The 11,126-nt window shown below is 45.9% G+C and overlaps 1 protein-coding gene across 2 annotated transcripts in view; it reads left to right on the top strand.

Moving 5' to 3' along the window:
• The window catches only part of MPP7 (MAGUK p55 scaffold protein 7), a 413,461-nt gene that overhangs the window by 12,769 nt on the left and 389,566 nt on the right, over positions 1-11,126 (top strand). The window lies entirely within an intron of this gene.

Below are 11,126 nucleotides of genomic sequence, written 5' to 3'. Positions count from 1 at the left end.
CATCAGTCATTTTACCCAAAAATCTACGGCGAAATGGGAAAAAAATCATTGTGAGACAAAATTGAAAAAAAAAACACGCCATTTTGTAACTTTTGGGGGCTTCTGTTTCTACGCAGTAAATTTTTCTGTAAAAATGACACATTCTATTTATTCTGTAGGTCCATACGATTAAAATGATACCCTACTTATATCGGTTTGATTTTGTCGTACTTCTGACAAAAATCATAACTACATGCAGGAAAATGTATACGTTTAAAATTGTCATCTTCTGACCCCTATAACTTTTTCATTTTTCTGCGTATGGGGCGGTATGATGGCTCATTTTTGCGCCGTGATCTGAAGTTTTTAGCGGTACCCTTTTTGTATTGATCGGACTTGTTGATCACTTTTTATTCATTTTTTCATGATATCAAAAGTGACCAAAAATACACTATTTTGGACTTTGGAATTTTTTTGCGCATACGCCATTGACCGTGCGGTTTAATTAATTATATATTTTTATAATTCGGACATTTCCGCACGCGGCGATACCACATATGTTTATTTTTATTAACACTGTTTTTTTTTTTAAATGGGAAAAGGGGGGTGATTCACACTTTTAATAGGGAAGGGGTTAAATGATCTTTATTCACTTTTTTTCCCACTTTTTTTTAGCAGTGTTATAGCTCCCATAGGGACCTATAACACTGCACACACTGATCTTTTACATTGATCAATGGTTTCTCATAGGAAACCAGTTATCAATGATTCTGCCGTTTGACTGCTCATGCCTGGATCTCAGGCACTGAGCAGTCATTCGTCAATCGGACACCAAGAGGCAAGGTAGGAGACCCTTCTCGTGTCTAACAGCTGTTTGTAATCCTGCGATTTTGCCGCGGCTATCCCGAACAGCTCCCTGAGCTAACCGGCATGGTTTCACTTTCACTTTAGACGCAGCGTTCAACTTTGAACACCGCGTCTAAAGGGTTATTAGCGCGCGGCACCGCGATCACTGCCGCGCGCTATTAGCCACGGGTCGTGGTCCCGCGTTATAGAAAGGGAAAGGACTCAGGACGTACCAGTACGTCCTTGGTCCTTAAGGGGATACTGGTAGTTGTAGTCCATATATACCATTAAATCATTTTAACAACTGATGCCAGAAAGTTAAACAGATTTGTATATTATTTCTATTTAAAAATCTTAATCCATCCAGTACTTATCAGCTGCTGTATGATCCACAGGAAGTTCTTTTATTTTTGAATTTATTTTCTGTCTGACCACAGTGCTCTCTGCTGACACCTCTGTCCATATCAGGAACTGTTCAGAGCAGGATAGGTTTGCTATGGATATTTTCTTCTGCTCTGGACAGTTCCTGACATGGACAGAGGTGTCAGCATAGAGCACTGTGGTCAGACAGAAAATAAATTCAAAAAGAAAAAACTTCCTGTGGAGCATACAGCAGCTGATTCATACTGGAAGGAGTAAGATTTTTAAATAGAAGTAATTTACAAATCTGTAGCAAACAAGGAAAGGAGGTTGTCCAGCGTGGAATTAGTGCCAAAAATCTTCTTTATTGTATAAAAGCCAGCAAACAGGAATAAAGTGACGCATTTCAGGTGTCCATATGCACCCTTAGTCGTACATGTACGACTAAGGTTGCATATGGACACCTGAAATGCGTCATTTTTATCCTGTTTGCTGGCTTTTATTCAATAAAGAAGATTTTTGGCACTAATTCCTCCACTGGACAACAATCTTTGTTTGCTACATTGCATTGTATGCCTGCAACGGCACGGTCCGAGCGAGGGGCGACTGCATGGTGAGCTGGATTTGGTCTACTATTTTCTCTAATTTACAAATCTGTTTAACTTTTTGACACCAGTTGATTAAAAAAAAAAATTATAATAATAATAATGTTTTCCACCGGAGTACTCTTTTAAGTTTGGGTGGACTACACGCATTTCAGAACCCCCATAGGTCCCTTCTTCAGTAGCCCGAAAGAAGTAGTGCATCTTCATGTCTATATAGGCCCAGATTCATCAAACTGTGTGAGAGAAAAAAAAATTGTGATTGTCCCTCAACAACCAATCACAGCTCAGCTAATGAGCTCTGGTAAAGTGAAACCTGATCTGTGATTAATCACTGTGGGAAAATCACTCTATTTTTTCTCTCACATAGTTTGATAAATCTGGGCCATAGTGTTTTAGGGCAGACATTTGGACATTGAAATTGTGCATTTGAGAATAAAATATAAACTGGATCAAAGGTGGAATAAAACATGTAATTACGAAAATACAATGCATAGATGTAAACAAATAACTTAAAGCTCAAATAGCAATTACATAAGTAATTATGTTAAGAAATGAATGGCAAATAAATAGGTATAACAAGACCAATTAGCAAAAAAAAAATTGGAAAATGAATACTAATGAAGTAGTGTATAGTGGAAGGAGATGGGGAAATATTTCATGATATAAAACATAGCAAAGCATAATATCAATTACATTTGAGGTGCGTGTGCGGTCATGGGTGAACAGTGTGAGTGTCATACTCGATTACATAAATTCAACAAAAACCATGTTTCGTAAAATGGTAGTAGCACAACTCAATAATATAAGTGCATTGGACCTAGCGTGGACAATTGGTCATAACTGAAGAACGTTTCTAACTCGGACATAAACCAGGCATCATTAACCAGGCATCTAATTTAACAATAAACTTATTTTGCTACGGATAACTCTGTTTGCCATCTATTTTTGAACATAAAACACTATTTATTTTGCATTATCTTAATTTTTCCATCACCTAGTATATAGGTGAACAATTAGCTAGCTCGGTCTCTACGCATTTAGATGACCAGTTGACCACGTGAGCTCCCATTAGGTTTCATAAAGATATTCTCATACATTTGATTATTTCCCCTGCCCAGACCCTCATGACTGCAAAGTTTGATTCTGAGTCATTTTTTCCCATCATTCAATCAGCTATCCCCAGCATCAAATCAACACAAATAAATTCAGACTCCAGACCAAACATCTGAATAAATTTAGAGCCCAGACCATAAACAAAATTATTCAGACCAACCCCAGCATCTGTTTGTCATACTTTCCTGCATCCAAACGTCTCAGTATCCAATGGTGCAGGCTGTGTGGTGTCCCATTAGGCTAGTGTTTCCCAACCTTTTTTGGCTCGGGGAACCCCTCATAAAAAATGTTTGCACAGGGAACCCCTACCAAAGTTGACCAGCAAAAAAAAAAAAAGGGGGAAACGGCCGCAATGCACAATTTCTATTTATCTGTGGGCATGTAGATTACAGTGCTGCTTTATACAGCAACTCACAAATGATGTCCTCTAAAATCTGCGTTGTTCCCTTTTCTTCTCCATTTGGTCCGGGCCATCATGACGATTTCTTCCAGCCACAATACTTCTCTGATAAATTTGCAAAACAAACTTATTAGGCTCCGCACTTTTCAAGCATCAGCCTCCAGATTCCCCTTTTACAAGTGAGGGGGAATACAGGGGTGTATAGGTTTAAAGGGGTTACAGAGGGCTGCAGATAGGTGTACGTGGGTGACAGGTGTGTAGATGGGTGTACATGGGTGACAGATGGGTGTGTATGAGTGACAGATGGTATACAGGGGTTACAGATGCGTGTTTGGGGTGTAGAGGAGAGTACATGGGTGACAGAGGGGTGTACATGGGTGACAGGGGTGTTGGGGGTGTAGAGGAGTGTACATGGTTGACGGAGAGGTGTACATGGGTGACCGAGGGGTGTACATGGTTGACAGAGGGGTGTACATAGGTAACAGAAGGGTGTTGGGGGTGTAGAGGAGTGTACATGGGTGACAGAGGGGTGTTGGGGGTGTACATGGGTGACGAGGGGTGTTGGGGGCGTACATGGGTGACGGGGGGTGTTGAAGGTGTACATGGGTGACAGAGGGGTGTACATGGGTGACAGAAGGGTGTAGAAGAGTGTACATGGGTGATAGGGGGCATAAGGGGTGAAAAAGGGGTGGACAGGAGTGACAAGGTGGTAACATAGGGGTGGACAGAGGTGACAAAGGGACAGAGGGGTAAATAGATAGGGTTGGACATTGGTGATGGGGGATAGATTGGGGGGTGGTCAGAGGGGTGGGGAACAAACATGGGTGACAGGGGCGGACAAGGTGGACATGGATGACAGGAAAGGGTGAAAGGGGGGTAACAGAGGGGTGACAAAGGGGGATGGACAGGGTTGACAGAGGGGAAAGGGTGCATTACGTTAATTAAGATGAGCTGAGCCATCCTTCTGTGGGGGGCCAGGGAGAATTGGTGGGCCAAGAAGAATCAGGCGGGCCAGGAAGATAATCCGGGGGGCCAGGAATATAGTCCAGGGGGGGGGGAGGGCGGCGCTAACATAGTCCGGGGGGCCGGTGGGAACATAGTCCGGGGGGGGCGGCGAGAACAAAGTACGGGGGCCCGGGGGAACATAGTCCGGGGGCCAGCAGAAGGATAGTCTGGGGGGGCAGCGGGAATGTAGTCTGGGGGCCTATCCCCTGAATTTATCCCCTTCCCGGCCTGCACGCCTGTGACTTAGTCACGGCGCCGCAAGGGGGACGCTATGTGCGCAGTGCGCACATACACGCAATGTGCACGTAGGCTTCCCTTCCCCTCTGCGCTGCCATGATTCACAGGCGCGCAAGCCGGGGCGGGAGATTTAAAAAAAAAAACCTGCTGGAGCTCGTGGAACCCCTGGCAGTTCTCAACGGAACACTAGGGTTCCGAGGAACCCCGGTTGGGAATCTCTGCATTAGGCCATGCCTCCCCCCCCCCAACATACTCAACAAGGAGGGTAATAAGGCTACCGTATTTATCGGGGTATACCACGCACCGGCCTATAACACGCACACTCATTTTACCAATGATATTTGGGTAAAAAAAGTTTTTTACCCAAATATCCATGGTAAAATGAGGGTGCGTGTGTGCGCGTGTATACCCCGATATACCCCCAGGAAAGGCAGGGGGAGAGAGGCCGTCGCTGCCCACTTCTATCCCCCTGCCTTTCCTGGGGTCTAGAGCGCTGCTGTCGGCCCTTTTCACCCCCTGGTTATCGGCGCCGCTGCCCGTTCTGTCCCCCTGACTATCGGTGCCGGCGCCGATAGCCAGGGGGAGAGAAGCGGCGCCGACAGCCAGGGGGAGAGAAGGGGCAGCGGCACCCATTGCTGGTGCCGCTGCCCCGTTGCCTCCCCCCATCCCCGGTGGCATAATTACCTGAGTCAGGTCCGCGCTGCTGCAGGCCTCCGTCGTGCGTCCCCAGCGTCGTTGCTATGCACGGCGCGGCGCACTGACGTCATGCGCCGCGCCGTTCAGCGCATAGCAACGACGCCGGGACGCACGCCGGAGGCCTGCAGCAGCGCGGACCCGACTCAGGTAATTATGCCACCGGGGATGGGGGGAGGCAACGGGGCAGCGGAGCCGGCAATGGGTGCCGCTGCCCCTTCTCTCCCCCTGGCTATCGGCGCCGGTACCGATAGTCAGGGGGACAGAACGGGCAGCGGCGCCGATAGCCAGGGGGTGAGAAGGGCCGGCAGTAGGGCTCTAGACCCCAGGGAAGGCAGGGGGAGAGAAGCGGGCAGCGACGGCCTCGCTCCCCCTGCCTTTCCTGGGGGTGTATTGGCGTATAAAACGCACACAGACTTTAGGCTAAAAATTTTAGCCTAAAAAGTGCGTGTTATACGCCGATAAATACGGTAATTAAAGGAGTCCTCCAGTGGAAAGCATTTTTTTTTTCTAATTTAATGGTGCCAGAAAGTTAACAGATTGGTAAATTAGTTCTATTTAAAAATTTTAATCATTCCTGCTGTATGATCCAGGGTCACAACAGTACTCTTCTGCCACCTTTGTCCATGTTAGTACCTGTCGAGAGCAGGTTTGCTTTGGGGATTTGCTCCTCCTCTTGACAGTTCCTGAAATGGACAGAGATGGCAGCAGAGAGCACTGTGGTCAGACAGAAAGGAACTACACAACTTCCTCTGGAGCATACAGCAGCTGATGAGTACTGCAAGGATTAAGATTTTTAAATAGAAGTCATTTACACATCTGTATAACTTTCTGGCACCAGTTGATTTGACAAAAAATTTTTTCCACTGGAGTACCCCTTTAAGGAGAAATGAAATTGTCCCATCACACTTTTTCCAAATTATCCCATGGTGGGAGACCCACTGACACACCTAGCCCACTTGGTCCACTCGAGGTCTGGAGAATAACAGTTACATGTAAGCAGATCTGCTCATATGTTTCTTTCATTTTTTTTATTTTATATTGACAAGACTTGACTAGACCATATTACTGTCCTTGACATTTTTCAGTGGAGAACAAAGAGTGTTCCTATCGCATATAAATCATTTCATTAAGACTCGAAGAAGACAATGGATGCCAATATCTTCCCACACCTGCCTTACAAAAAGACAAATAATTGGCAATGAAAAAAGACAAACAATAGTTTGCAATTCCTCCTACTCAAGCCTTCATTGTGCCAGCTGTAACTAAAGTTAAGAATGTCTACCAAGTAATACTGCATCAATTATACCTAAAGCCATGGATACCACAATTCTGTTTGCGTCCTCTTTAAAGGGGTATTCCAGCCAAATACATCTTATCTCCTATCCAAAGGATAGGGGATAGGACGTCTGATCGCGGGGGCCCACCGCTGGGACCCCCCGTGATCTCCTTGCAGCACTTGCATTCTATGCTGCTTCTCCAGTCTCGGAAACTTCTGTGTTTCCGGGACTGGAGACGTGATGTCACGCCACGCCCCCTCCATTCTTGTCTATGGGAGGGGGCGTGACAGCTGTCACTCCCCCTCCGATAGACATGAATGGAGGGGTGTGGCGTGACTTCACGAGTGGTGACCCAGTACAGAATAACGTGTTCTTCTGTACTCCTGCCCATCCTGTGTGGCAGATGCTGCTTCAATGTCCGTCTTGGGCCCACATTTCTCAGAACTCTATAGTATAAACTGTTATGCAATGGTTAAGTTATTGGTATTTTCTACGTACTTGTCACTTAAAACCTTAAACCTGATGTCATGAACCTTGTTGTTAGGGGAGTATGCAGTGGTGAACCATGTGACTTATCTGCCCAATGGGAATGCTCAAAGCTGCTCCATATATAGTGTAACCAGAGTTCAGAGTTCAGTTTATGCCGAGGTAAAGTTGAGAGAAGTGTGAAGACTTTCTGTGAGGTGATTCTGAAGGAGGCTTGAGGCCTAGATCAGCAATCACTCGTCTACTACCAGTTAACCATAGTAACTAGGTGAAAGTCAAAGCCTTGCGGTAAGCACTAAAGTCCAGGGACCAATGCCACTCAAGTTAGTCAAGTCCAAGTAACTAAAGTCTAGCATGGATTGCATACAGCAAGTGAGTCCCAGTATCATACCACTACAAGTCCCAGCAAGCCGATAAGCTTCTCACAGTTCACCCTGCATCTCCTTCATGCTAATCTGAGCTGTAACAGATAGTACCATCTTTCCAACCTCAGTAATGCCAGTTATCCGTAACCTTGCACTCGAGTGATTATTTGCACCATGCCTGGCACAGGAGAAGCTGGTCTACCTCGGCTGGGGTATAGGTCAACCACACCCTGGCGTCACAAAAAGGTTAATTCACACAATACCCTCACCCGACACCACAGTGTGACGTCACGTCTTCAGTCCCGGAAACACAGAAGTTAAGGTTGTTCTTTTCTGTCTAAGTGCTCTCTGATGACACGTGTCTCGGGAACGCCCAGTTTAGAAGAGGTTTGCTATGGGGATTTGCTTCTAAACTGGGCGGTTCCCGAGACACGTGTCATCAGAGAGCACTTAGACAGAAAAGAACAACCTTAACTTCAGAAGCTCATAAGTACTGAAAGGATTAAGATTTTTTTAATAGAAGTAATTTACAAATCTGTTTAACTTTCTGGAGCCAGTTGATATATAAAGTTGATATAAAGTTTTTTCCTGGATAACCCTTTTAAGTACCAGGACCCAATGGTGTATCAGTACGTTCTTCGTCCTTAAGGTGTTAAAGCCTGTTGGTATAATTTCTCACCTCTATAGGTGCCAACATTGGTATTTCACATTTTCTGACTTTACCTTTCTCGTTCACCAGTAAGAATGATGACACTGCAACCAGGGGCACAATTGAAAGACATTGCCCTTTTTCTGTGAATCATTTAAAAGGTCATTGTTTCTGACTAAATGCTCCCTAACTCAAGTATCATTGGTATAGACATGTAACAAGGATAGACATGTAAAATATAAGAAAAGGCTACAAAATAGAGCTAAGTGTTTGGGTATCATAGTGAGCACTATTGGATTCATTCTGTGAAAATAGAGGTTGTATCATATTACCCATGCAATGCCTAGAGTAGGCTTTCCTCAGATCAGAGCAAGAAAAAGACATGATAGGAAAGCCACAGAAATACCAGCAATCACTTTGAAGAAACTAGAGGGTCGTTGTCAAGAACCGAAGACTTCTCTGTAAGTGGATCCCCAGTACATGGTCCCCAGAACAGTCTGGGACTAGTGGTAAAGGTGCCATAGCGGGATGGTGACTAGTAGTAGCCCAGGTTGGGCCAAATACAGTTACTAAAAATGTGCAAGCCAGGGTTAATATCCAGGAGTGGAACAAATAGTATGAAGAGGAGTTAGGTGATTAAATAAGAAGGTCAAACCTAGGCAAACGTCTATGCAAACTTTAAACCTGAATTCAAGAAGCAAATAGAGCCTAGAAAGAAATTTACCAAGCAGTGTCCAAGTGTAGGATCCTACTTCAAATAAGGTACCTAGGTATCACTCAAAGGTGGCGGTAATCTTGGAGCACAACATGGAGGACAGCAAGAGACAGGAGCATTGTAACCCAGAACCACTAAACTGGTACTACAAAAATAGAGAAACAAAAACAAAGCCGCACAACCACAATTTGTATTTTGTTCTACTTGCTTCTCAGCATAATATCAGGAACAGGTTGTTATTAAACATTTTGATCAAAAAGTACAAGCCCCACTCGCCAGGTCAAGGCCACCTAGTGAGAGTGGGTCCTTAACCTAACACTGGCGTAGCGCCGGGCGGTGACCACTGCCTGCGCGACACCAAGCACACAGGAGGAATAACCCAGTGGCCCCTGGGCCACACCACCCCACAGACAAAACATCACAGCAATAATGTCCGCTACAGAGCACCACATCATTTTTAAATACCAAGTATGGTGAAGGCATCACCATGTTGTGAGCTTGCTTTTCCTTAGTCAACGTTGGACAACTTTTTTGAATCTGAAGGACAGTGAGGGTGCTATGTACAGGGAGGTACTGTAAAACAACCTGCTATGTTTTGCTTAAAAAACTAAAGCGTTTGAAAAAAAGGACAATGATTTTAAGCACACGGTAAATCATCACAGGAGTAGTTAAAGGAGTTCTCTAACTATTTTGCCTTGGCAGGCAAGTGTAATAAAAAATTACTCACCATCCTTTTTGCTTAGTCCAGAACTACCTCTAATCTGGACTGTTTACCACAAGAGCCCCAAATATGTCTCAGTTTACTGAGCATAAGTCTGCAGCCAATGAGTGGTCTCGGTGGTAATGTGCGCTTGTTGTATGGGGACATCATTAGGGCACTTCTAACAGGCAGTCCAGAGTGGCAGTTTGAAACCCCCCAATGGGTGTGGACCCGCTGTGGCACCTACTGGTTTGACTTTGGGGCAAACTTGGGAGTGGAGTCTAAGTATTCTCCTGGTTTTAAACCTTTATTCCGGTCGAGTGTGCAGACGCTGGACTTCTGCTGAAGGGGAGACATCAGTTCATACAGCAAAAATGGTTCCAGTTAGGTGGCAACTGACCTGGCTTGCCAGAACACCCTGGTGCCAAGGATTGGGGATACAGGCATGAAAGTCAAGCTAATGCTGTAGGGGGAAGTAGCACAGCAAAGTACTAAGTAGTAGAGCTGAGATTGCAATAAAGCAGAGGTGAGTTCATAGAACAACATAGCTGAGAAGCCCACATGCAGCCTGGTATAGCAGACTTGATGAGAACACAGAGAACTTGATGAGAACACAGAACGTGGTCGAAAGTCCAGGTCATGCACTGGAGAAGCAACAAGGTATAACTGGATCAGGCAGAGGCTGGGTCAGAGAACAGGCTTATGTCAGGAACACAGCAGACCAAAACAGACACCTTCACTAGCAGACAAGCTACAATATTGCTCAGGCACCAGGGGATTGGTTTAGCAACCTTATATATGTTTCCCTCGCCTGACAGGCCCTGGCGAGGGAAACTTTAGAGAAGCATGCACTGATCCTTTAACCACTTAGGGACCACTGGCGCACAGGTTTGCCTTTGCTCCCTGGTACTTAACCCCTTAAGGACCTAGGGTGTGTGGATACACCCTGGCTCCCTGGTATTTAAGGACCCAGTACGTATCCATACGCCCATGGGAATTTCGGTCCCTGCCGTGCGCCAGGCAGGGACCAGAACAAGGCTGACTGCTGGTATCGATCAGCAGGCACCCCGCGCAAATGCCCAGGGGGGTCATTAGACCCCCCGATTCCGGGTCATACCGGTCTATGGTGACCCAGTGACAAGGAATATAAGGGGGATCGCGGCTGTCCAAGACACCCATGATCCCCCTGAAGGGATAGGAGTGAGGTGGCAGGGGTGCCACCCCTCCTATCCCTGCTATTGGTCATCTAGAGCGACGACCAATAGCATATCGGGGGCGGGGGGTTAACTTTCAGTTTCCCCGTTCTGCCCACCCACAATAGGCTGCGTGGAGGCTGCGGAAGAAGAGGACGGCAATGCGGCTCCCTGGATCCTACGGAAGTCGGTGAGTTGCCTAGCAACAGCTGGAGGGCTACAGTCTGAGACCACTATACAGTGGTCTCTAAACTGTAGCCCTCCAGATGTTGCAAAACTAAAGCTCCCAGCATGCCCAGACAGCTGTTTGCTGTGTGGGCATGCTGGGATTAGTAGTTTTTCAACAGCTGGAGATCTGCAGTTTGGAGATCACTTTGCAGTGATTTCTAAACTGTGGCCCTCTAGATCTTGCAAAACTATAACTCCTAGCATGACCACACAGAAGTTTGCTGTCTGGGCATGCTGGGATTTGTAGTTTTGCAACATCTGGAGGGCCACAG

The sequence above is a fragment of the Hyla sarda genome, chromosome 5, assembly GCF_029499605.1.
Source record: "Hyla sarda isolate aHylSar1 chromosome 5, aHylSar1.hap1, whole genome shotgun sequence".
NCBI lineage: Eukaryota > Metazoa > Chordata > Amphibia > Anura > Hylidae > Hyla > Hyla sarda.
Note: the sequence above shows the minus strand (reverse complement) of the source record. Positions and strands in the feature narration are given on the sequence as shown.